The following is a 26,415-nucleotide window of genomic DNA, read 5'->3' on the forward strand; positions in this document are numbered from 1 at the left end:
TCTGACCATCAAGAACGCGGTAACGTACAACATGTACGAGGGGACTACAAAAAGGAAGTTCAATAGCCAGTAGCCAATAGCTTCCGTCTCTTGCTTTCTTCAGAGCATGCGTCGGAACAGCATACAGACGAGCAGTTTTCCCGATAGGAATCGGTTCCGTCGGAAATATTTAGAACATGTTCTATTTCTAGGTCCATCAGAATTTTCGAAAAAAAAGTCAGATGAGGAAAAGCTTCCATCTGACTTTTTCTGTCGGACATTCCGTTTGTGTGTACGCAGCATTAGGCTTTGAAAAAAGGCTTCAACTGACCCTCTGACTGGGTCATCTTTGGGGAGACTAAATGCCCAAGACTGGGGATCCCCCTGCAACCATGTAATATTCAGGTTGACCCGCTGTGCTTCAGAACCAGAGGAGTGTGGCTTAAAGTATAGCATATTACTGTTTTTAAAGTTAGAAAACACATGGGGGTCACCAGAAAAACGCTCAGGCAGGTTAACTTTGGGCTCTGGCTCCTGCGTTACTGCTGGAGGTGCGTTTACACACACACACAGACAGTTCCTAGACTTGGCCTGTCAGTTTGCAAAGTTCCTCGGCAAATAATCGAGCCTGTGAAGAATCCATCTTGACAGAAAATGTTGTTATTGGCTTGTGATAATGTCACAAATGTCATGTCTACCTAAAGGCCGGTGGTCAGACACTATAGCTGGCTACTGTGTGCTTCACCTATTGCAGCCCCCTTTCCCTTAGGACAAGCAGGCCTACCTGTACTTGGTTGCCCCCAGGACTTCTACACAATGCTATAGTGTCTGGATACCATGCCAAGGCAGACGTGAACTGAACAAAGCAAACAGGTACTTGCAGTTTAGCAGACAGATAGCGTGGTTTTAAAGACAGTTCAGGTAAAGCCTGGCTGAGTTCAGGGGATAATCCAGTATCCATTCCAGGTAAAAGGCAGACTGAGTTCAGGGGATAGTCTAGTATCCAATCCGGGTCATACACAGGGGATCCAACAGCAAGCAAGGCAGACTTGATCTAGAACAATGCAGGTAAGTCTATCACAAGCGAGGGATAGAGTGTTCGGTTTTCTTATATCAGGTGACTGACCAGATCAATCAGTTAACAGGTGAACACGGACAGGGGAAAAGCAACAGCCAACACCCAGGTGCTGGAATGAGGAACAGGGGCACAAGTGATCAGGATACTCCCTTCCACAAAAAAGTTTTATCTCTATTGTGGGGTGACCAGTGTGGTATTTGTAAATTGAAATCATGAATTGAAATCATATCCCTCTCAAGCGTCTCTTTTCCAGAGAGAATAAGTTCAGTGCTTGCAACCTTTCCTCATAACTAATATCCTCCAGTCCCTTTATTAGCTTTGTTGCCCTTCTCTTTACTTGGTCCATTTCATGTATATCCTTCCTGAGAACTGGTGCAAAGAACTGGACAGCATACTCCAGGTGAGGCCAGATCAGAGTCTTGTAGAGTTGGAGAATTATCTCTGGAGTTAATCCCCTTTTTAATACATGCCAATATTCTGTTTGCTTTGTTAGCAGCAGCTTGACATTGCATGCCATTGCTGAACCTGTCATCTACTAGGACCCCCAGGTCCTTTTCCATCCTAGATTCTCCCTTGAGGTTCCCCACCTAGTGAGTAGATTGCATTCATATTTTTGCCACCCAAATCCATTATTTTACATTTTTCCACATTAAACCTCATTTGGCATGTAGTAGCCCACCCCATTAATTTGTTCAGACCTTCTTGCAAGGTTTTCACATCCTGCAGAGAAGTTATTGCCCTGCTTAGCTTAGTATCATCCACAAATACAGAGATTGAACTGTTTATCCCATCCTCCAGGTCGTTTATGAACAAATTAAATAGGATTGGTCCCAACACAGAACCCTGGGGGACCCCACTTTCCACCCCTGACCATTCCAAGTACTTACCATTTATCACTACCCTCTGAACTCGCCCTTGTAGCCAGTTTTCAATGCATGTATTCACCCTATGGTCCATGCCAACGGACCTTACTTTGTACAGTAAACATTTATGGGGAACTGTGTCAAATGCTTTTGCAAAATCCAGATACACCAAGTCTACGGGCCTTCCTTTATGTAGATGACAGCTCACCTCCTCATAGAAGGTTAATAGATTGGTTTGGCAAGAACGATTCTTCATGAATCCATGCTGATTACTGCTAATGATACAGTTTTCTTTATTAAAATCTTGTATATAGTCCCTTATTATCCCCTCCAAGAGCTTGCATACTATTGATGTTAGGCTAACTGGTCTGTAATACCCAGGGATGTATTTTGCCCCCTTTTTAAAATATTGGTGCTACATTGGCTTTTCTCCAATCAGCTGGTACCATTCCCGTTAGTAGACTGTCAGTAAAAATTAGGAACAATGGTCTGGCAATTACTTGACTGAGTTCCCTAAGGACCCTCAGGTGTAAGCCATCTGGTCCCATGTGACATAAATGTTAAGTTTTCCAAGTCTATCTCTAATTCTGTCCTCTGTTAGCCATGAGGGTGCTTCCTGTGATGTGTCATGAGGATAAACACTGCAGTTTTAGTTACTGAAACCAGATTCCTTTGTGAAGACTGAGGAGAAGAATAAATTCAATACCTTCGCCATCTCCCCATCCTTTGTAACCAGATTTCCTTCCTCATTCTTTATGGGGCCAATATGATCTGTCCTCCCTTTTTTACTGTTCATATGCTTAAAGAATTTATTGGTATTTTTTTGCTCTCTATGTGTCTTACGTGTTCTATCTTATCCACCCTAATTGCACTCTTACATTTCTTATTACATTCTTTGTAAAGTCTGAATGCTGATGATGATTCCTCAGCCTTGTATTTTTTGAAGACCTCCTTTGCTTTTATATGCATTTTTACATTGGAGTTAAACCATCCAGGGTTTTTTGTTCGCTCTTTTAAATTTATTTCCCAATGGGATGCACTGGCTCATGTCCTTATTTAGTATGCTCTTAAAGCAAACCCATCTCTCCTCCATGTTCTTTGTTCCTAAGATTCTATCCCAATTTATATCTTCTAGCAAGATTTGTAGTTTAGGGAAGTTGGCTCTTTTGAAATTCATTGTCTTTGTATTCCCCTTATTTTTCCTATTATATTGTTTTAATTAATTTTAGAGCCAATGCCCTGTCTATGAACCCATTTTTTATACCTTTGTGAGCTACTGTATCTGATACTTGTATCATCTCTGTTTTATATAGCTATAAAGAAGTGTGTGTCAGTTTTTTCTAAATTCTAATGCCAAATACCTTTTTTTACAGCACCGTGCTGCGGTCACATGATCCCCCTCCACACTCCCTCCCCGATCTCAGGAGAGCAGCGAGAGGGGCTGAGATTACCCACCAAAGTCAGCCGGCCAGCAGAGAGAGGTCACGTGACTGCAGAACGGCGCAGTGAAAGAAGGTAATTGGGATTAAATAAAATTTAATACAATTTAAAAAAACAGTATCGGGGGATATGTATTGCAGCAGAATAGAGGCAGGTGGAGAGGGGAGGAGCAGGGAGCAGATCGTCTCTCACACACAGACTAATGCTGACAGGCAGGGAGGGGGAGAGGTGGGGAGACACTCAGAACACAGTGAGATGATGGAGGCACATAAACTGACCATGTTATCATGGATCAGCAGCAGGCTGGGACAAGGGGTGGGCAGGAGGAGCAGCTTCCCTGGATACTGTGAGGTAGAGGGGCACCATAAGGAGATTAGAGAGAGGGAATTTGTGTTGGGAGTAGGAATTTTGGGGGTGGCAGTGGGTAAGAATTGCTCTAGGAGGGGAAATTCGGGGAGGTGAGCTAGGAGTGGTGATTTGGGGAGGGGGTTACGTTGGAAGGGGGAAGAGATTTGTGCTAAAAATGGGGGGGATTTGGGGAGGGTTGTGCTAGAAAAGGTGATATGGTAGAGGGGGAAGGGATCTGTGCTAGGAAGGGAAATGTTGGGGGGAGGGGTGATTTGTGCTAGGATGGGGGATTGAAGAAGGGGAATTTGTGCTGGGGGGGATTTGTGCTCAGAGGGGAAATTTGAGGGTAGAGGATTTTTGCTAGGAGGGGAAATTTTTTTTGGAGGTGGGGGCAGATTTGTGCTAGGGCCATATGGGGAGAGAGAGGATTTGAGCTGGGGGCAAATACTTTTGCTGGTATGGGGGATTTCAGTAGGGGCGGGTTTGTACTGGGAGGAGGGGGAATTTATGCTTAGGGAATAAGCATGCAGATTAACCACTTCAGCCCGGAAGATTTTCCCCCTTAATGATCAGGCCATTTTTTGCGATACGGCACTGCGTCACTTTAACTGACAATTTTGCGGTCATGCGACGCTGTACCCAAAAAAAAAAAAAAAAATTGACGTCCTTTCTTTCCCCACAAATGCACAAATAGAGCTTTCTTTTAGTGGTATTTGATCACCTCTGCGGTTTTTATTTTTTTTGCGCTTTAAACAAAAAAAGAGTGCCAATTTTGAAAAAAAAAACAATATTTTTTACTGTGTAGGCCAATATTTATTCTTCTACATATTTTTGGTAAAAAAATATCGTAATAATCGCATATTGATTGGTTTGCGCAAAAGTTATAGCATCTACAAAATAGGGGATAGATTTATGGCATCTTTATTATTTATTTATTTTTTACTAGTAATGGTGATGATCTGCGATTTTTAGCAGGACTGCGACATTGCGGCAGACAGATCAGACACTTTTGACACTTTCTTGGGACCATTGACATTTATACAGCGACCAGTGCTATAAAAATGCACTGATTACTGTATAAATGTAACTGGCAGGTAAGGAGTTAACACTAGGGGGGGATCAAGGGGTTAAATGTGTTCCCTCATGAGTGTTTCTAACTGTGGGGGGTGGGACTGGCTAGAGAAGGCGACAGATATCTGTTCCTAATTACTAGGAACAGATGATCTGCCTCTCCTCGCCTGTCAGAACAGGGATTTGTGTGTTTACACACACAAATCCCCGTTCTGGCTCTTGTGCCCATGATCGCGTGGGCCCGACGGACATCGCGCCAGCCACGAAATGGAATATTACAACTGCTATAGAAAGATATTTTTGAAGTCACTGAGTCAAAATTTGGATTATTTTATGGACTTTAATTTGTGTCCCTTCTGTCACTAATGTTCACAGTGACTTTCACTTGTCACAGGGTGTTATTTCATTTATGTTCGTTTATGTTACAGTATTGATTGTCATATTTCAATATCAGCGCCACTATTTACTTTACATTTTAGGTAGAGGGTAAAATACTGTTTTTATTTCTGAGGAATGATTAGAGGAACTGAATCTATTCCCTCTTGAGAAGAGGGGATTAAGGGGGGATACGATCAACATGTATAAATACATAAGTGGTCCATATAGTGAACTTGGTGTTGAGTTATTCACTTTAAGGTCATCACAGAGGACAAGGGGGCACTCTTTACGTCTAGAGGAAAAGAGATTTCATCTCAAATACGGAAAGGTTTCTTCACAGTAAGAGCTCTGAAAATGTGGAATAGACTCCCTCCTGAGGTGGTTCTGGCCAGCTAGATTGCTTTAAAAAAAGCCTGGATTATTTCCTAAATGTACATAATAAAACTGGTTGCTAACATTTATAGGTAAAGTCAGGGGCGGACTGATCATTGAGCCACTCGGGCACTGCCCGAGGGCCCTGGGCCACTAGGGGGCCCCATCAGGGTTGCCAGCCTCAGTAAAACCAGGGACAGTATGTAAAAATCTGTGGGTTTTTTTTTACATCTGTCTCTGAAATGTCCCTTACCGACATCCTTTTGGTCTAAAAATCCCGAGATTATAGCTGCCCCACCTCTCCAGTACCTTCTCAGCCAATAGAAACATGTCTGTGTATACTGTGTGTACATGTATGTGTATACTGTGTGATTGTATACTGTGTGTGTGTGTGTGTGTGTGTGTGTGTGTGTGTGTGTGTGTGTGTGTGTGTGTGTGTGTGTGTATACTGTGTGGCCCCATAATCTCTGATTGCCTGGGGGCCCCATAATCTAATATTGCCCGGGGCCCCATGAGTTGTCAGTCCGTCCCTGGGTAAAGTTGATCCAGGGAAAATCGGATTGCCTCTCGGGGGATCAGGAAGGAATTTTTTCCCCTGCTGTAGCAAATTGGATCCTGCTTTTCTGGGGTTTTTCACCTTCCTCTGGATCAACTTTGGGTATAGGATTGTGTATATGGGATTGTATGGGTTTTTTTTGTTTATAGGTTGGACTGGATAGGTTTGTGTCTTTTTTCAACCTGACTAACTATGTAACTATAATGTATATAATAGTGATCTCCGGCGCTCCAAATAACAAAAACATTTACAACTAATGCTGCTACTTACAACCATAAAAAACTGTGGAAATGAAATATATATACCATAATGCAGCCCTAAAAAATTCCACTTGCATTTTGCGAGTGGATTTTGGGGGCTGGCGAGCGTGGGCTGCCTGGGAGTGAGGGGGGACGAGCACCGCCAGCTGGCAGGTTGTATGGGTGTCCATTTTCGCAGCGCTCGCGGAGGGGAAGAGCGGAGAGCAGGCGGCCGGATCATCAGAGTGTGAGGAACACCACTAGCAGCTTTCATTTCAATAGCAGAGTGTTCCCCGCACTCGCTGTCACACACAGCCCCGCCCCCTGGTCCCGGGACTGTGATAGATCACCCGGCACGAGTGACGTGTGTCAAAGTTCCCTGGCCAGGGGCCGGGGCTGTATGTGATGCCGAGCGGCGGGAACACTCTGCTATTGAAATTAAAGCTGTTCCAGTGATGTCCCTCGGTGCTCTGATCATCGGGCTGGCAATCCTCTTCCTCTCCTTTCTTCCTCTGCATGGTGGGCACAGGTAGGCAGCATTATGGACACATGGAGGCAGCACGGTGGGCACAGGTAGGCAGCATGATGGACACATGGAGGCAGCATGGTGGGCACAGGGAGGCAGCATAATGGACACATGGAGGCAGCATGATGGACACATGGAGGCAGCATGATGGACACAGGGAGGCAGCATGATGGATACCTAGAGGCAGCATGATGGACACATGGAGGCAGCATGATTGATACATAGAGGCAGCATGATGGACACATGGAGGCAGCATGATGGATACATGGAGGCAGCACGATGGACACATGGAGGCAACATGATGGACATATGAAGGCAGCATGATGGACACATGGAGGCAGCATGATGGACACAGGAAGGCTGTGTTGGTGGACACGGGCAGGCTGTGTTGGTGGACACAGGCAGGCTGCTTTGGTGGACACGGGCAGGCTGTGTTGGTGGGCACAGGTGAGGCTGCGTTGGTGGGCACAGGTGAGGCTGCGTTGGTGGGAACTGGTGAGGCTGCATTGATGGGCATGGTTAAAGTTGTTATTAATATTTTTTTAGAACTTAATTCTGCATAAAACATTTAAGTGTCATTTCATGAGATAATTTATGAGGGCGTGTTCAGGGGCAGAATTAGGGGCGGGGGAGGGTAGGGGTTGGATCGGGTGGCGAGTAACCCTTGAGGCCTGGCTAGTAGCTCAGGACTTGAAATTTTGAGCCTTGCCTTAATGCATATATTGCAAAATTTACAGTAGCTCAACAATAACACATAATTAATTCAGTGTTCAATACAAAAATGTAATGATCGAAAATATATAATATTCCATGTGCAAAGAAAATATATAAAAGATGATAAAAAAGAATAAAATTAAAATGTCATAAAAAGAAAAACAAAACAAGAGTCCAATAGCAGTCCTATTTAAACAACGAAAAAAATGTGATGATATTCCCAGTGATGTCCTAATTAAGAAAAAACACCTTAAGGTATCCACCACCGTATGTGTCACATCAGACCCACTCCCATCAGGTGGAGACTCACCAAATTTATTTGGCAACCACTCTCATGGTTAGGCTACTAAGCCATAAGAATCAATTGTTCAAAGATTCCTTAATAAGCCAATCCACTTCTCCACAGTTCCTTGTAGAAAAGGTGCATATCCATGGGTACATGTAAAAGAATGGCTCCACTAGTGTAATATTGTAAAGCTCAATCTTTAATCTGAAAACAATACCCAGTCCACTCACATATAAAACATCTTGGAATCAAACATTGAATAGCTTGTGATATAATCAATGATCCCCTTCAGTCTCACCACCTCCACATTGGCTGACGACTATCCATGGATATGCCAATCGCTGTCACAATGTTAAAGCGGGAATTGTGGTTGGCGCCAGTCACACCCTGACGTACGTTTCGTCCCTTCTGACTTCGTCACAGGGGATGTAACTATATTGTTTTGTTTTTAATGCATGAATAATAAGTAATGTGTAAATGTAACAGGTACATGTATTTATTAAAGTCTGGAGCCATCTTGGTGCAGACATCATCCAGGGTCAGCATGTACCTGGACTGATTGTTCACAAATGTAAGACACAGATCAGTTCCCACTGCACCCTCTCAGATTGCAATTTACTATAAAGTTACAATACAAAGTCTGAGTGATTACTGGGAAGAGGAAACTGATTAAATACTATCTCCTGCCTGCAGCGATCTGATGAAATCATCTTAGCTCATGCAAAGTCACTAAACTGACATGTCAGGAATGTATACATTTGTACTTGTAAAGTTACTGAATAGTCCACTTTAAAGCTGAACTCATGTCAAATAGCTAAATACACAAAATATTTTTATTTCTGTTCATCCATTCCTGCGATGTACACAGCTCTACCACACAACAGAACCATATACGCTTGAAAAATGGAGGTATGGCTAGAAAGGTTGCACTAGATACAGCACCTCATCCCGAAATAATTATATAGGAATTTGGGAGTTTAGAGGGATTATAGCGGTGCCAAAAGTAGGGAAGAATGGGAGTTCAGATAAAATTAACAAAGATACTTTATTAGCAAAAATTAGCACATACAAAAAGACAGATCATTAAAATGGGTGCAGTTCACACATTAATTGATACAGAGCAATTACAGTGGAGTAGGCCTGGTGAGGAGGGCCTTCAAAACAGGTGCTCAATTCCTACATGTTTCGCCATTGGCTTCTTCAGGGAATAGTATGAGCCTGTAGCAACATTAAAGATCTATACATAGAAACAAAAAGGCAAAATGAGGAACAAGATAAAAGCAGGTAATGTTGAAGGTATAATACATAAAAATCATAAAACATAGATTAGGCTGTGTGGCTGAGCTAGATCCCCAATAGGAGGCTATAAACCCCCTCACCCCAAAAGACGTACCTGAAGGCCAGACACCCAAAGCGAGGCACGGCAAGGGGCACCCCAGCCGGAGGCCAAACAGGTTACACCGTATCTATGACTGAAGAGAGCATACAAAAGACCTGGCAATCAAATATTATACTATTAGATGATATATATCAAGGAAACAAAAGAAAGGAAATAAAAACATAACCAGATGAGTGGGATAATTATCGCCACATCAGATCAATAGGGCTAACATAGCCGCAGTAACTTACAATTTAAAATGAATATGTTCCAAAGGGAACGCCTGAAGGAAGCTGGAGGGATATACTCAGAAACGAAATGGAGAGTATGGATGTTTATCTAAAGAATCCAAAACCAGTACAAATTAACCGTAGAAAAATGATAGTTCAATTAAGAAAAATTACATACACACAGTATGTAAAAGTTAGGGACAATGTTTAAAAAGAAGCTTACCCAGGAAGCAATTACAGATGGATCAGAAATGTGAAAGGCACCCGGCAGGTACCCTGCACATATATAGAGGGCACGGGATAGGATTAGTTTAGGCAGCAGCAAAGGTAATTACTTCTGAAATCCTGAAATAAAATGAGTGATGTAAGCTCGTGGTCAAGGGGGAAGAGAAAGGTAGAATAATGAAGAGGGAGTGTAGAGCAGATAGAACGTACCATGAGAGTAATCCAACAATAGTGACAGGCGTTCCTCGTGTCCAGCTGACAATAGGACAGGCCGGCTTATGTACGCCCCCCACACCTGATCGGCACAGCTGATCAAGTGTGCGGACGCAATGATGGGCTTCTGCGCATGCGCCCACGGCGACATCCTCAGAGCCTACAAGGTCCAAGATGCACCACGGGCGAATGCCCGAGTCACGTGACCCGCGTGGGGGCAGCCCGAAGGGCAAATGGAACAACGCTGTCAATCAAAGGAAGGACAGTGAATCCATGTACCTGGGCCAGATGGTGGGCAGACACGAAGCATAAGCATAGAAGCCTAGTGGGCAAACACTGAAGTGCTGCCCTGGGCGTCCATACAGTCAACAACAGTGCAAAATGAGAGGTCAAGGCAGGGGGCCATAGCCACACCACACCTGGGGGGAGAAAGGCGAACAAGCACAGCAATGAAGAAGGGAGCAAAGGGCCACCCGGGTAGAAGGAGCATATACGCTTGCCCCGACGTCATCGGCGTATACACACTAAAGAGAGGGCACGATCGTGCCGTTTCTATAGGGCCCGTGCCATGACTGTCGTCTCCCACACATGCGCGGGAGTGACGCCACGCGACCAGTGTTGCCAAACCCCCCCACCCCCAACCACCCCCCCGAACTAAAATTTACTGACAGGATGCCAAAATTTACAAACAGCACCAATTTATTACTGGCAAAAAAATCAAATATCAATATCAATCAGGAGGCGGGTCCTGGGGCCTGTCACCTGATTGGCTGAGAGGAGAAGCAATCCTATTGGCTGCCAAGGAGGAGGCGTGAGGAGACACAGGGAAAGCCGCCATGAAGCACCAGGAGGAGCAGAAGCTGCCCGCAGGAAGCGCTTCCCACGACCTAGATGGGGCAAGTGCAGGGTTGGTGACCAGCTGACCGACCAGGGGGGGACAATTTGTGCCCCTACCAACTGGGCGGGGGAGGTTGGGGAGTGTATCGTTTGCTGCCCCCCCCAAAAAAAATATTCCACCAGCCACCACTGCTGCTGAAAACAGGTCACAGGAGTGCAAAACAAACTGCACTCCTGTGACCGAGCTTTGGCTGTACTTCTCCTTTAAGACCCCATTCACACCTGAGCGTTTTGAAACTCCAAAATTCTCGGGAGAAAAAAAATGAAAAAAATCAATGCATCTCTATGGTGGTGGTTCACATTTCCACTCCAAAACTCCAGAAGGCAGATGCCTGAAGCGCAAAACAGTTTACAGCTACAGTAAAACCTTGGTTTGAGAGTAATTTGGTTTAAGAGCATTTTGCAAGACAAGCAAGATTTTTTTAATAAATTTTGACTTGATATACAAGTGCTGTCTTGATATACAAGTAGCGTCATGTCACAACTGAGTATAAAAGAGAAGAGAGGCGCCTCTAAGTGTAGCAATATGGTTACATTTAATGAAGGTACAACATTTAGCAACTCACATGGTTGATGATTTAAACAGGCACATCTAAGTATGCAGGCATTTGGGGTAAAGCTGTCCACATAAATCATCCTCTGCACCGCCATTGATGTTGTCCCTTCCACGCTGCGCTCCACGAGCGCTTCAAGCCTCACTTTCAGATCCCTCTACTGCGGGACACGATTGCAGACTGACAGCAGTGAGAGGCAGCGGTGTGGAGGATGGTCTATATCAGTGGTTCTCAACCTGGGGGTCGAATGACGATTTGCCAGGGGTCACGAATCCTGGGCTGTTCCTGAAGCCTGCACCGCTCTCCCAGCCTCTTTGCGGCCGCCCAGCTGGGCTGTTCCTGGAGCCTGCAGCCACCCACTCAGCCTCTTCACAGCTGCCCATTCAGTTCACGGCATAGCTGGGGGACAGAGACTAGAAGTCAGCTGATTGGTGAGGAATGTGAAGTGGGAGGGGCTGGAGGAGAGCCTATCTCCTGATTTTGACATAGGTGTCACTGCTGCAAGACACCACAAAGTCGGAGACACAGTGAATAACACTACCTGTGATTAGAGTTGCCATTAAAAGTCCCCACTACAGTTCTCAGATCAGCAGATGACCTTGATCAAGAGCACCTAAGTTGGCTGATCAGAACTCCCCCCAGCACTGCCACTGATCCCATTACCCCCCCCCAACCCCCACCAAGGAGTAAGTAGGAATAAAAATAGAGAATACATGGAAGGGAGAGGAAAATAGGGGGAGTAACAAAGAAAAAGGGAGAGGAAAGAATAAGGGAAAGAACATGAAAGACGGCTAGAGAGAGGGATGGGGAAAAAAAACAAGAAAGTAGGATAGAGAGAAATAAAAGGAGAATCACGAGAAAGAGTGGTACATCCTAAAATGTACCATAAGGGGTTTAAATACTGTACGAGTGAAAGGGACTCAGGGAGCGCTATATGTCCATGGGTTAGGGGCGCAAATTATTTGTCTTGCCTTGGGTGCTGACAACCTACACTACGAAAATAATTTTACTCTTAGGGGTCCCCACAACTTGGGAAATTTTATCAAGGGGTCACGACACTAGAAGGTTGAGAACCACTGGTCTATATGGACAGCTTTACCCCGGATGCCTGCACACTTAGATGTGTCTCTTTTAATCAACCATGTGAGTTGCTAAATGTTGTACCTTCATTAATTGTAACCATATTGCTACACTTAGAGGCGCCTCTCTTCTCTTTTATACTCTGTAGCTCCTACTGGATTTTACTTCTAATCCCTGTGTGGGGGCTGCCATTTGTGAATGAACATTTTATAGTTACACAACCTATCACATTGCTATAATCTTTTTGGACTATAAACTAAAGGATTTTTGAATAAATGGTTGTGGAACGAATCATTTGCGTTTCCATTAGTTCTTATGGGGAAATTCGCTTTGATATACAAGTGCTTTGGATTATAAGCATGCTTCCGGAACGAATTAAACTCACAATCCAAGGTTTTACTTTTTGTAACTCAATTTGGGTAGATTGGTGCATTTTGGGGCATTTCAAGTCCCATATAATTGCACTGGTGTGCGCAAAAATGCGTGTTTTTGGTGTGCGTTTTTAAGCTGACATGCCCACGCAGCAAACAAAAGGTGTCACAGATGAAACTGTTTAGGTTATAGATTAATACAAAAATACCTGAAGCTCAAACACTGTAATGAAAGCAGCAAAAAATAAATAAATACAAAAACGTGATGCTCAGGTGTGCATGCCGCCTAATGCCCCCTAAACTGTACATGTCATGTTAGTAGGGGTTCCCGGAGACCTGGAAATTATTTGAAAGGTTCTGGAATAAAAAGTTTGGGAAGGATTGATGGAAGACCCGTGCAGAACTCCCCCTCACTCCGGACATTGGAGGTGTATGGGGAGAGGTGGAAGGTGCGGAGTGATCGGTGGGCTGAGGGAGGTCGGGGCAAGCAGAGGAAGATCGGGCCAGAGGAAGATCGGGGCAAGCAGAGGGAGATCGGGGCAAGCAGAGGGAGATCGGGGCAGAGGGAGATCGGGACAGAGGGAGATCGGGGCAAGCAGAGGGAGATCAGGGAAGAGGGAGATCGGGGTAAGCAGAGGGAGATCGGGGCAGAGGAAGATCGGGGCAGAGGGAGATCGGGGCAGAGGGAGATCAGGGAAGAGGGAGATCGGGGTAAGCAGAGGGAGATCGGGGCAGAGGAAGATCGGGGCAGAGGGAGATCAGGGAAGAGGGAGATCGGGGCAGAGGGAGATCGGTGCAGGCGGCAGTGTGCCACCATTAGCCGGCTCTCTAATGATCAGGCTGTGCTGTGTGTAGTGGGTGACCTAGTTTCTGCAGTAGTTGCTCTGTGTGCCGCCTCTCCCTCTCCCTCTCTCTCTCTCTCCAGCTCTCACTCCCTCTTCCCCGTACACAGGCCGGGAAGGAGGAGCTGGATCATCACAATTACACAAGCAACCGGCAGCGCTGCCCTAGCCAAGTGTACCCGGAGAGGTGCCAGCCTTTGACACTGGGCACAGGTGATCCAGGGGAGCGCTGCAATTACTCCCATCGCTGTGGATTCTGTTTGCTGGATACTTTTTTAGGGGGGTTCCCGAGTCATGATGACATGTTGAGGTTTGGTTTTCTGGTTTTCTGGCTGTTGGATGTAATCATCAGGATCAGTACTGTCCCGGGCTCCTGGCATGGCACACACTCACCACTTCTGATATAACAAGGTAGGTATACAGGAGCTGGGCAGTCATGGGTTAAACAAGTGTATTCTGCCATATAAGACATTACTTATAGAATGTGATAATAGCCCTTTAAGAGTCCGTTCACACCGCAACGTGGGCACTGAGCGCGTGTAAACGCACGTGCGTTGACATGCATCGCGTCACATTTTAGCATGAGCTGCAATACTTTTTGAAAATGTGTTATTTTCCATTCACACTACAATGTGCGCGTGTAGTGCATTTAAACGCATGTGCATTGTGTTGCGTTGGAATGTGCTGCGGTGCATTGTAATACTTTTTTTCTTGTTTTAGTAGTTTTGTTTCATTTTCAGTAAGCTTTATTTGTAAAGGAAACTTCAATGGATTGTTCGGACTCTTGTGTCTATGTGTGTTGCGGTGCGTTTACCTGTGTTTTCACACATTGCATTGCAATGGCTGGAAAAAGAAGAGCCTGTTTTACTTTTGTTTTAAGCATAGGGCAGTAAACTACTCAAAATGAAGTACATTGCGTATGTGTGTGTGTGTGTATATATATATATATATATACATACATACATACATACACACACACACACTGTCTATATTTGAATCTTATATATTTGGTACATATATGACTTAACTGAGAAAGCAGGAGTAGGAAGAATTCACAAAACCCAACAAACGCAATATCGTTCCATCAGATGTATCCAAATGCCAAATATTCAAAACATTACTTTGATCTTAGAAATTATTGTGGAAAGTTTGGCAATCCAGAATCCTTTTTTTTTTTTTTTTTTTCTTAAGCACTTGGCAACCATCTATGTACTAAATAATACGGGTGAAGTGAGTAGTCTAGTACAGAGGAATCAGTGCTGTGAGTCCAGTGCAAAGCTGAAAGTTGGTTTGGAGAAAGTTTTCGAAATAGTCGAATGTCAAGTTGGTGAGAAGTGGCCGTGCCTCCTACATAGAGAAGGACAGGGAGGGAACTTTCATTGGGTTTGAACATGGTGTGGATCTTCGGTTTTATGACAGATTTTCTTTTGTTGGGAAATACACCTCTGTGGACTTCATTCCTATATCCTGGCATGAATTTAAATATTGCTTTAATTAGTCGAGTTAGTTCCAGTTTATTATTAGGCAAGTCTGTAAAAGATGTGAACAGATTGCTTTGTTGGTGTTGTGAAATAGTGCTGTTCTACTTGGCGGTGTACCTGATTTTAATTGCAGTGCCAGCTCTCAAATCACATAACCTGAAAACAAAGGGCACACAGGAGATATTATGTATTATGGTATAGTGGGTAGTTTAGTTTTTTATGTCTCAACCCTTTTTCAGTCAAGGCACCCTTTAAAATTATGGACAATCTCAAGACACCTTCTAAAATTATGGACAGTCTCCAGGCATCTCATCCTAAAATTTAAAAAGCTATTCTAATGCCGCGTACACACGAGCGGACTTTACGGCAGACTTTGCCCGGCGGACTTTTCGACGTACTTTACGACGGACTTTCTGAATGAACGGACTTGCCTACACACAATCCACCAAAGTCTGTCGAATTCGTACGTGATGACGTACGACCGGATTAAAACAAGGAAGTTCATAGCCAGTAGCCAATAGCTGCCCTAGCGTGGCTTTTTGTCCGTCGAACTAGCATACAGACGAGCGGACTTTTCAACCGGACTCGATTTCGACGGATTGATTTAAAACATGTTTCAAATCTAAGTCCGTCCAACTTATGAGCAAAGTCCGCTGGAGCCCACACACGATCGAATTGTCCGACGAAATCCAGTACGCCGTCCAAGTCTGCCGTAAAGTCCGCTCGTGTATACGCGGCATAATAGTTTAACATAATGCATCAATATCCACACCTGCAGGACACCCAACGTTGGAGGTGTTTTATTCTTCCAAATCAAATACACTTATGCACATTGGCACTGAATAGTGTTCCAGTGTTTCTCTTCTTCCTCAGTTTTTCTCCATCACTTAGCTAATGTGACCTCAGTGCTGACGGAGAGGGGCAGGGGAGAATCATACAAGGATGCTGTGCAGACGACCGATATCCTCCTTATCAACTGATATCATTGGTTGTTAGGACGCCGGCGGCTAGAAGGTCATATTGGTGCACAATGAAAACCTGTGGCTTTGTGTAACTAAAAGGCAGGCATGATCCACCCTCTGGCTTGTTTACAATTTTTGGGCATTTTTTAGGCATTTTGCCAAGGCACCCTTGAAGAAACCTCAAGGCACCCCAGGGTTCCTTTTGTGTGGCCCTTGGGGCCACTAGAGATAGTAATCTGTGTTTCTCTATTTTTGTAATCTCTAGCAGTCTAATGTAATGTGCCACTAGTTTATGTCTCCTGAAGCTTGCCTCCAGTCTCCAGCATCACCTATAGAATATTTACAGTCTCTAACCATCTCTTGTAGCATGCCTGTAGTCCTTGACCATCTCCTGTTGCATGTCTGCAGTCTCTGAGAGCTTTCTTTAGCATTTTATGTGTTGAATATAATGTGTGGTCATTTGGTGATATCAGGGGCCCCACTTGAGGCACTTCTTGTATTGGGTTATACAATATACACTTGTAAAGTGATTCCCCTTTAGGCCCCTTTCACACTGACAAACTGATTGGGTCCACCTGTCAGTTTTTCAGGCCGACCCAATCGGACCATTCATCCTGTCTGCTAAACACAGATGGATGGGGATTCCTTTTCCCATCTGTCTGGCGGAGCGTATGACATTTGGATGGAAACAGAAAGGCGGTTCGTATCCATCTGACCACCCATAGAGAACAGCAGAACGTGTCCTTGTCTGCCCTGCATCAGCCAATCAGACATGGACCCGAAATCCGCCTGCTCAGATCCCCCGCTGAAAGCGGCCTTAAAGGAAACATTTCCTGAATGAATAATGGAAGTTACTATTGCCAACTTCTCATTTTGCAAATGCTAGCTGCCTGGCTGGCATGCTAATCCTCTTGCTTCAATACTAGCTTATAGAGATAAAGAGTTCTAGCTTTACTCTGTGTACTTATTCATACCCCTTGAAATGTATAACATTTTGTCATGTTACAACTAAAAACGTAAATGTATTTTATTGGGCTTATAAATGATAGACCAACACAAAGTGGCTCATAATTGTGAAGTGGAAGGAAAATGGTAAATGGTTTTCAAATTTTTTTACAAATAAATATGTGAAAAGTGTGGCGTGTGTATTCAGCCCCCCTGAGTCAATACTTTGTAGAACCACTGCAATTACAGCTGCAAGTGTTTTTGGGGATGTCTCTACCAGCTTTGCACATCTAGAGCGTGAAATTATTGCCCATACTTCTTTGCAGAATAACTCAAGCTTTGTCAGATTAGATGGAAAGCGTCTATGAACAGCAATTTTCAAGTCTTGCCACCGATTCTCAATTTGGTTTAGGTCTGGACTTTGACTGGGCCATTTTAACACATGAATATGCTTTTATCTAAACCATTCCATTGTAGCTCTGGCTGTATGTTTAGGGTAGTTGTCCTGCTGGAAGATGAACCTCCACTCCAGTCTCAAGTCTTTTGCAGACTCTAATAGGTTTTCTTCTAAGATTGCCCTGTATTTGGCTCCATCCATCTTCCCATCAACTCTGACCAGCTTCCCTGTCCCTGCTGATAAAAAGCATCCCCACAACATGATGCTGCTGCCACCATTTCATGGTGGGGATGGAGTCCTCAGAGTAATGTGCAGTGTTAGTTTTCTGCCACACATATTGTTTTGCTTTTAGGCCAAAAAGTTCAATTTTGGTCTCATCTGACCAGAGCACCTTCTTCCACATGTTTGCTGTGTCCCCCACATGGCTTCTCACAAATTGCAAACTAGACTTCTTATGGCTTTTTCAACAATGGTTTTCTTCTTGGCACTCTTTCATAAAGGCCAGATTTGTGGAGTGCACAACTAATAGTTGTCCTGTGGACAGATTCTCCTATCTGAGCTGTGATCTCTGCAGCTCCTCCAGAGTTACCATGGGCCTCTTGGCTGCTTCTCTGATTAATGCTCTACTTGCCCGGCCTGTCAGTTTAGGTGGATGGCCATGTCTTGGTAGGTTTTCAGTTGTGCCATACTGCTTCTTCACCCTGCAGATTTCCCCCAATAGCAAGCCTCTTGCTATGGGGAACTCAAGCAGGCTCTCTCCCAAGCCACGCTCTCTGTGTGTCCATGCACACACAGACCGAGGCCCCACTTTCTCCTCATTGGCTCAGTGGCTGTGATTGACAGCAGCAGGAGCCAATGGCTCCCAGTGCTGTGTGAGCCAGTGAGGAGAGAGAGAGCCAGGAGAGCCGGTGCAAATTGCTGGATCGAGATGGGGCTCAGCTAAGTATAAGGAGGTGGGGGGGAGCTGCACCCAAAAGATTTTTTTATCTTTTTTTATCAGAGAATGGATTTTTTTTAACTAGAGTTTAGTGTCACTTTAAAGGCTAGGCTCACTTTTGCAGAAAAAAATGTGCATTTATTTATTTATAAGAGCCTGAAAAGCATTACATCCATGATCAGTGGTTCACAGGTACAGTGTCAAGCTCCTGCAAACACTACCTCCAGCTCTCTGCCTACTCCTCTGTAAAGATTGTCAGTTAGAGAGCTGAATGAAGATTCAATGGACTAGGAGTGCATTAAGTACCACACTCGTAGTCTATAGAGAACTACAAGTCTGTCAGCGAAGGTGGCAGACAGGACTAGTAGTTCATTCATTCACAGATCCCTGTGAATGAATGACACACTTGTGCGGGCAGAGCCCTGCACAGCTGCACCATATTTAAACGTGATAGCAGTTGTGGGGGAGAAGAACCTCTGTCATGGGTGCAGTGGTGCAAAAGGTGAACTTACTGTACGGTCGACTTCTGTTGGACTGACTGCCATATACACGGGTCAAATGTCGCCCGTTGCTTTTTGAACCAACAATCGGCCCGTTTGTGTACGGGGCTTTAGCCTTATTACTGGGACAGACTCATTCTGAACTTGTTGAGAAATGCTTGCAGTCGACCTTCCTGTAACCTTCTGGGAAAACTTAGAGGTCCCAGAAGGCTGGGGGACCATTCAAAAAGTGCAGTGCGGCATGCGCATGCGCAGTGGAAATCGGGCTGTAAAGCTGTAATGAGTCAAAGCCGGCTGCCCACAGTTAACATGGCGGCACCGGGGACCCGAAGACTGGTGAAAAATTGATCCGGGTGAGGGCGGTGCTGGATCTTTGGACAGGTGAGTGTCTGTTTAATGAAAAACAGCTACAGTTTTTGTAGCTGCTAACTTTTCATTTTTAAAAAGTGACTGAAGCTCCTTTTTTAGTGGCTTCTGAAACTGCTTTTAACTTGTTCCAGTTATACAAGTAGCTGTATCAATTATTTTTGTAGAACATCTGAAAACCAGAAACATCCTGTAGATTAAACCAATCTACAGGATATTTCTGGTTTTCAGATGTTCTACAAAAATAATTGATTCTCCTTGATTCTCTTAGTTGTCCAGTCTTCACCAAGAACTCTATCTAGTAAGAGCTTTATCTAGTAATTTGTATCTTCCTGTGGTTTGGTGAAAACCTTTCCCGCCTGGTTTCATGGTGGTTTCATGATGTCATTCTGGAAGCTCAGTTATAATGTGTTCGGTTAATCTGTAATAGCCAATCTGATTTCAGTTTCGGAACATCTGATCAGAAAAATGTGAAAACTGGAATTCTGTTGGGGGCATAAGTCTTCGATTTCACACAGCCCCAAACATGAGTACTGCTCCATACACCATCCAGCCACCTTGTAGTTCAGCCTGTCATAGATTTTTACAGGCTGCGGGTTGGCACTGCCCCTGTGCCTCTTGGGCACCAGAGAAACACCCGGATTTGATGCTGATGGGTCAGACCACCCATAGCCATGAGGCCTTAGTGGGAAAATCAGTAATCCTTTCACTATCGCTGTTGTGTTGCTTTTATTGTTAATTTAGAGATATTTTCCATTCATCTTTATAAACAATAACAAAATGTGTTTGGTACTTTAAATAATATAAAGGAAGCTTGTGTGGTGGGAATTGTAGGGGTCTCATTGCTGACCTTTCTGAAAATGCTAGTTGCCTGGTACTCAATTTAATCCTGCATTTTTATAGTGGATATGTATGTCAGAAAAAAGTAACACTGAACTCTGTGGACAAACAATTTAATTTAGATATATTTCTCAATATATACCAAATACCTTTGCAAGCCCAGATATTACTTTATAAAGAAAAAGCAGTAACACCTTCACTGTGCTGCAGATAGTCTGTGCAGAGAGCAGAGCTGTGGGAGGAACCCAGTTGGCTCCACCCACTACAGGCTGCCTGCAAAAAATCTAAATGAGGGGGCGGAGACAAGGCCAGCCACCCTGCACAAGGAGAGGAAGCAGCAGTGACCAGTCTTTATTACAGGAAGCTGCTGCACAGAGGCAAAGTTTCACACTGCATTACTGCACAAGTCTGGAAGATGTGCACATTTTTATCTTGTCTTCTGTTGGGGAGCATTCACTGCTTTAAGCAAATATTTTTACTGAATTACAGTGTGTAGACACTGTGGGGTTAATTTACTAAAGGCAAATAGACTGCGCACTTTGCAAGGTGCAGCTGCACTCTGCAAGTGCAGATGCTCCAGAGCTTAGTAAATGAGCAGAAGCTCTGATGACTTCTTTTATCCAATCATGTGCAAGCAAAAATGCATTTTTTTTTCCAGGCACGTGATTGGGTGTTCTTTGCAAAGTGGACCTTTACCTTATTTACTAAATTATGGAGCGCAATTGGACTTTGCAAAGTACACAGTCTATTTGGCTTTAGTAAATCAACCCTTGTGTATTGTGAATAGCTGTGATTGTCCACAGCTAATCACATGTACAAATGGGCTGTGATTGGCCCTGTCTGTACCATGTGATCACTGTGACCAATCACAGCTAGCAACACAATTGTATACAATGAATGGCATGAAAGGAAGGCATTCATTGTTTACAACTGTCATGTGATCTGCTGTAATTGGTCACAGCGATCACATGGTATTAGCAGTGGTCGGTTACACTGATTGGTCATCTGCTGTGTCAGCGGGTGACCGATCATTCTGGAGCACAGCCTGTTCTCGGGAGGATGTCATATGACATCCTCCTAGAACAATAGGGCTCCCACCCACCCATCATTTTTACAATGGCGTGGGTGGGAAGCAGTTAAGCAGTTACAGCTAACGTTTTTTGAGAGATGCTGTGTAAAATGTGTGTTTTGGGAGACTGTAGAGAAGAGATGGTTGCACTGGGTATACGTAAGGGTTTTAAACCACTTTAAAGCCCAATGCCAGGAAAACTTTAAATTAACCTTTGCAATTGGGATTTGCCTGCTTTGCAAGCGTTAGTTGTTCATTTTGTTTTGGAGAGAGGAGAGTTTAACTCATCCGATCCTTCACTCCCTCGGCAGATGCTGCTGCCCCAAATTCCAGTGGTGGACTGTTATTTGGTGGCATTACATCCAATGCAGGGCTGTGGACCCTGCTTTGGCCATGACGTCAGGACCCTAGATCACTAGAAGGTGGGGAGGAAGAAGCTGCAGGAACCTGCCTAGCTGCAGGGAAGAGTAGGGATCAAGTAAGTAAGTCTTTTTTTACTCCCCTAGACCTAAACAAGCAATTCAAAAAAAGAAAGCAAGGAGCTATCACCCATAAATATAAAAAAAAACAACAATCATAAAAACTGAAACACAGTGAAAATGATATGAAAATTATGAAAAAGTCTATAGAAGTGCATTGTGATCCATCACTACGCATGTAAATCTTGCATGTGCCATTAAATGGTCTTCCAACTGTGCAGCCATAAATCACAAGCCACTGTGAAAAATCCGCACTCACCATCAATCCAGCGACTTCTATGTTACTAAAGGTCAACAAGCGCAATGGGATAAATCCTCCAGATCGATGACACCATACATCAGATGGTCTTCAAACTCCCCCTAATTCTTCAGTATTCACACGACAACATCAAACCAGGGAAGTAGTTATTGTGTAGTATTTATTGTCCCAGGTGTACACAAAGGCAGAATATAGCACTCGCTTGTTTTTGTGCTCAGACTCGGCACCAATGTAAACAGCCTTTCTGTCAACCAGCACAACTGTACTGCTTGGTAACCCACGTGAGTTCCAACAGCCGGAAGTTTGGGCCAGAGGTGACATCACACTGGAGCAGGAAGTGACAAAACCCGTAGAGCCTTGACTAGTTTCGCTGATTGCATCTTCAGGAAGCAGGGCCTTTATTCATGTTATATCTTTTTTTAGTTGCCTGGAGTTGGGCTTTAAAACAGACTTCTGTGTGGGTGCTGTCATTCTGCATAAAGCCCATGTCTGACAGGCAACTGTTGCCAGCGACAGTTTTCTGTCAATTAACTTTGATTATCCTGTGGAGGCACTCCCTCACTGCCTGAATCAGTGATGTGTCATTCCTCCACCGCTGCTCACTTTCAGCAGGCTGCTGTGTTCGGGAAACTTTAGGACCCCCTGTGCACCCTCCACCTATTGGATTACTATTTTTCTAAACTTTGAGTTTTTGTCCACTAGGAGATACCATTGCTGACCTCCAGCGTAATGCTGCCTGGCTATTATGCTGACTTAAGTACTGTAAATGACTGACCCAGAAGTACACAATTCAAAAAAGTCAGAGTAGAGTCAGAAGTCTTAATCTTCTGGGATAGTTGCTGAGAGCCAGAGGGTTCAGTGTGACAGCCAGGCAACTGGCATTTTCAGAATGAGAAGCGGGAAATGGTATCCTTCATATTTCTCCCATGTAAGGTTTCCTGTAATAGAAGGTGCCCAAATCTTGACAAGGGCAGCATTAATTTAGGAAGCAAAGTTATTTCCACCCTTCTGTTCTGTAAAGCTGTGCTCTGACATTACCCGCAGTATTATCTTTGGGATTGTTATCTGTTGTTCCTAGTTACAAAATGTGTTTAAAATTTTCCTGAATGGACCTTACAAGAGTTATTTTATTGTGTCTTCATGTACCAGACGTCATTTTTTCTGGACTGAGGATGACATGGAAGCCCCTTTTTATCTTTTGGGTGGATTGGCATTAATACAGCCTGAAAGCAATGGGCATGCCGCTTAGGTATGCAGCCTCTCTGCCCGTGCTGTCATGTCAGGCTGCTTGGCATGACGCAGCTGGGTGTAACGGCCATTCCTAAGGTGTGCTCACCTTACCTCAAATAAAATAAATGCCAGCTTATTCCTTTTGTTGGGCGAACAATTAATAGATACTTTTGTGCTGCTTTTTGCATATTACTGTCTGTGACTCCTAAAGTTATTTTAAGGTTGAAAGTCCTGTATGGCAATGAACTTCACTGCTATAAGCTAGCATTTTTACTGAATAAAATAGGTTAGTCCAGTGTGTATTGTTGTGATTGGCCACAGCTAATCACATGCTACAGATGGGCTGTAATTGTCCCTGTCTGTACAATGTGATCACTGTGACCAATCACAGCTAGCAACACAATTGTACACAATGAATGGCATGAATGGAAGCCATTCATTGTTTACAATTGTCATGGGACCTGCTGTGATTTGTCCGGTGGACACAGTGGGTGACAGATCACACTGACGCGTTCTGAGAAGGATGTCATGTGGCGTCCACCCAGAACAATAGGGCTCCCTCTCGGGCGTCATTTTACAATGGCCTGGGCGGGAAGCAGTATATATCACTGTTGGAGCTCTCACATTCTTTCATCAAGTGTGCCCGACTATGCCCTCCCTTTTTTGCCCAGCTCCGCCATTCATAGAAGCGGATACTACAACTTCAATGAATGACATGTGATCCCAAATGGAGGAAGGGCAGATGATTGAAAGGTCTGCTTTTCCATTCATAGACCCTGTCTATTCATAGAAGCTGTACTACAGCTTCTGTAAATGAAGCAGCTGAGTGGAAAGAGTGGGCACTCCTGATAAGAGCCTGTCACAGCTCCCACTGTTCTTTTAACCCCTGCCGCACTGGAAGAATATAAAAGAATATAATGGGGGGGGGGGGTTTGGCATGAAAGGAGGAGGATTTCGCCTAACAGAAGAGGCATTAGCACAAAGGACACATCCTACTGACTGTAAGTCATGTACCCTGTGTTGAATTTTCATTTTTCGGCTGCACTTAAGCTTTAACCACTTCAGCCGCGGAAGATTTGGCTGCTCAATGACCAGGCCATTTTTTGCGATACGGCACTGACAGCACTGCGTTGCTTTAACTGACAATTGTGCGGTCATGCGACGCTGTACCCAAACAAAATTGACGTCCCTTTTTCCCACAAATAGAGATTTCTTTTGGTGGTATTTGTTTGCCTCTGCAGTTTTTATTTTTTGCGCTATAAACAAAAGAAGATCGACAATTTTGAAAAAAACACAATATCTTTTACTTTTTGCTATAATAAATATCCCACATTTTTTATCAAAAAAACAAAAATTTTCCTTAGTTTAGGCCGATATGTATTCTTCTACATATTTTTGGTAAAAAAAAAACGCAATAAGCGTATATTGATTGGTTTGCGCAAAAGTTATAGCGTCTACAAAATAAGGGATAGATTTATGGCATTTTTATTATTTTTTTTTTTTTTTACTAGTAATGGCAGCGATCTGCGATTTTTATCGGGACTGTGATATTGTGGCGGACAAATTTGACACTTTTAACACTATTTTGGGACCATTGACAATTTTACAGTGATCAGTGCTATAAAAATGCACTGATTACTGTATAAATGTCACTGGCAGGGAAGGGGTTAACACTAGGGGGCGATCAAGGGGTAACTGTGTTCCCTATGTGTGTTCTAACTGTAGGGGGGATGGGACTGTCCAGGAGGAGAGAGAGATCGGTGTTCATACTTAGTATGAACACACGATCTGTCTGTACTTCCCTGAAAGAACCGGGATCTGTGTGTTCACAAACACACAGATCCCGGTTCTCGCTCGGTCACAAGCGATCGCGTGTACCCGGCGGTCATCACGCCCGACAGGCACTCACATCGGCTTCGGCACATGCTGCGGGCACGCTTGTGCCCCTAGTGGCCAAAAGTCAAAGCAACGTAAGGTAATGTCGTTCCGCCCAGCCGTACCATTCTGCCGCAGTAAAACTGCGGCGGCTGGTCAGCAAGCGGTTAATCTCACCTTGACTGATGTTGGTACTTGACCGTTGAGTTTACTGATTTCCCATTAATTGTTTGCTTTAAAGACTAAGGATGTAAGCTTTCGAGATTTCTTGGATCCCTTCTTTGGGGTTTTTACATTTTAAATGTATAAAGCCTGAAGAAGTGATATAAGACATCCCAAATGCATCAATAACTTAAAGTGGTTCTAAAGGCTGAAGGTTTTTTACCTTCATGCATTCTATACATGAAGGTAAAAAAACCTCCTCTGTGCAGCAGCACCCCCAGCCCCCCAATACTCAACTGAGCCATCTTGATCCAGCAATGTGCACAAGAGCCTCGGCTCTCCAGGGACTCTCTCTCCTTATTGGAGACAGCAGTGGGAGCCATTGGCAATCACAGCCAGTGAGCCAATGAGGAGAGGGGGGGGGACCCGCAGCTCTGTGTGTGAGTGGACATGCAGAGTCACGGCTCGAGAACAAACTTGCTTAGGTGCCCCCTTTGCAAGCTGCTTGCTGTGGGGGCACTCAGCAGGAGGGAAGAGCTAATAAATAATAATATTCTAACAGTAACATGATTTAGCTTTTGTGCTTGCTTCCCACTTTTTATAAGGGTTCATAATCATAGGTTGATGTTGATGTCACCTCAGCTGGACAGACTGTAGATAAAGGCAACTAGATTAACCACCTCAATATGTATATGTAAATATATTTGAATGACAATTGCGCGGTCATGCTACATGGTGTAACCATGTGAAAGTTTTATCATTTTCTTCACACAAATAGAGCTTTATTATGGTGGTATTTAATCACTGGCTGTTTTTTTTATTTTTTACTAAAAAAAAAAAAAGACAGAACATTTTGAAAAAAAAAAAAGTTTCTTAGTTTCTGTCAGTAAATTTTGTAAATAAGTCAGTTTCCTCCTTCACTGATGTGCACTGATGGGCAATGATAGGCTGCACTGATGGGCACTGATGAGGTGGCATATATGGGCACTGATTAGGTGGAACTGATGAGGAGGCACTAATATGCCGCACTTATGGGTACTGATAGGTGGCACTGATGAGCATTGATGGGTGGCACTGATGGAGACTGATAGGTGGCACCAGTGGGCATTGATAGGTGGCACTGATAGGCAACACTGGTGGGCACTGATAGCCGCCACTAATGGGCAGCACTGATGGATAGACATTGATGGGTGGCACTGATGGGCAGCACTGATGGCCATTGATGGGCGGCACTGATGGGCATTGAAAGCCAGCACTGACTGGCATCACTAAA

At 44.2% G+C, this 26,415-nt stretch overlaps 1 protein-coding gene across 1 annotated transcript in view; it reads left to right on the forward strand.

The window, feature by feature from the left end:
• Positions 1 to 13,662: 13,662 nt before the first annotated feature.
• The window catches only part of LOC141108071 (circadian locomoter output cycles protein kaput-like), a 235,251-nt gene continuing 222,498 nt past the window's right edge, over positions 13,663 to 26,415 (forward strand). Inside the window, exon 1 of the mRNA XM_073599292.1 lies at positions 13,663 to 14,051. The gene's annotated coding sequence lies outside the window, so the exon portion shown is untranslated. The remainder of the gene's footprint in view (positions 14,052 to 26,415) is intronic.

The sequence above is a fragment of the Aquarana catesbeiana genome, linkage group LG09, assembly GCF_042186555.1.
Source record: "Aquarana catesbeiana isolate 2022-GZ linkage group LG09, ASM4218655v1, whole genome shotgun sequence".
Classification (NCBI taxonomy): Eukaryota; Metazoa; Chordata; class Amphibia; order Anura; family Ranidae; genus Aquarana; species Aquarana catesbeiana.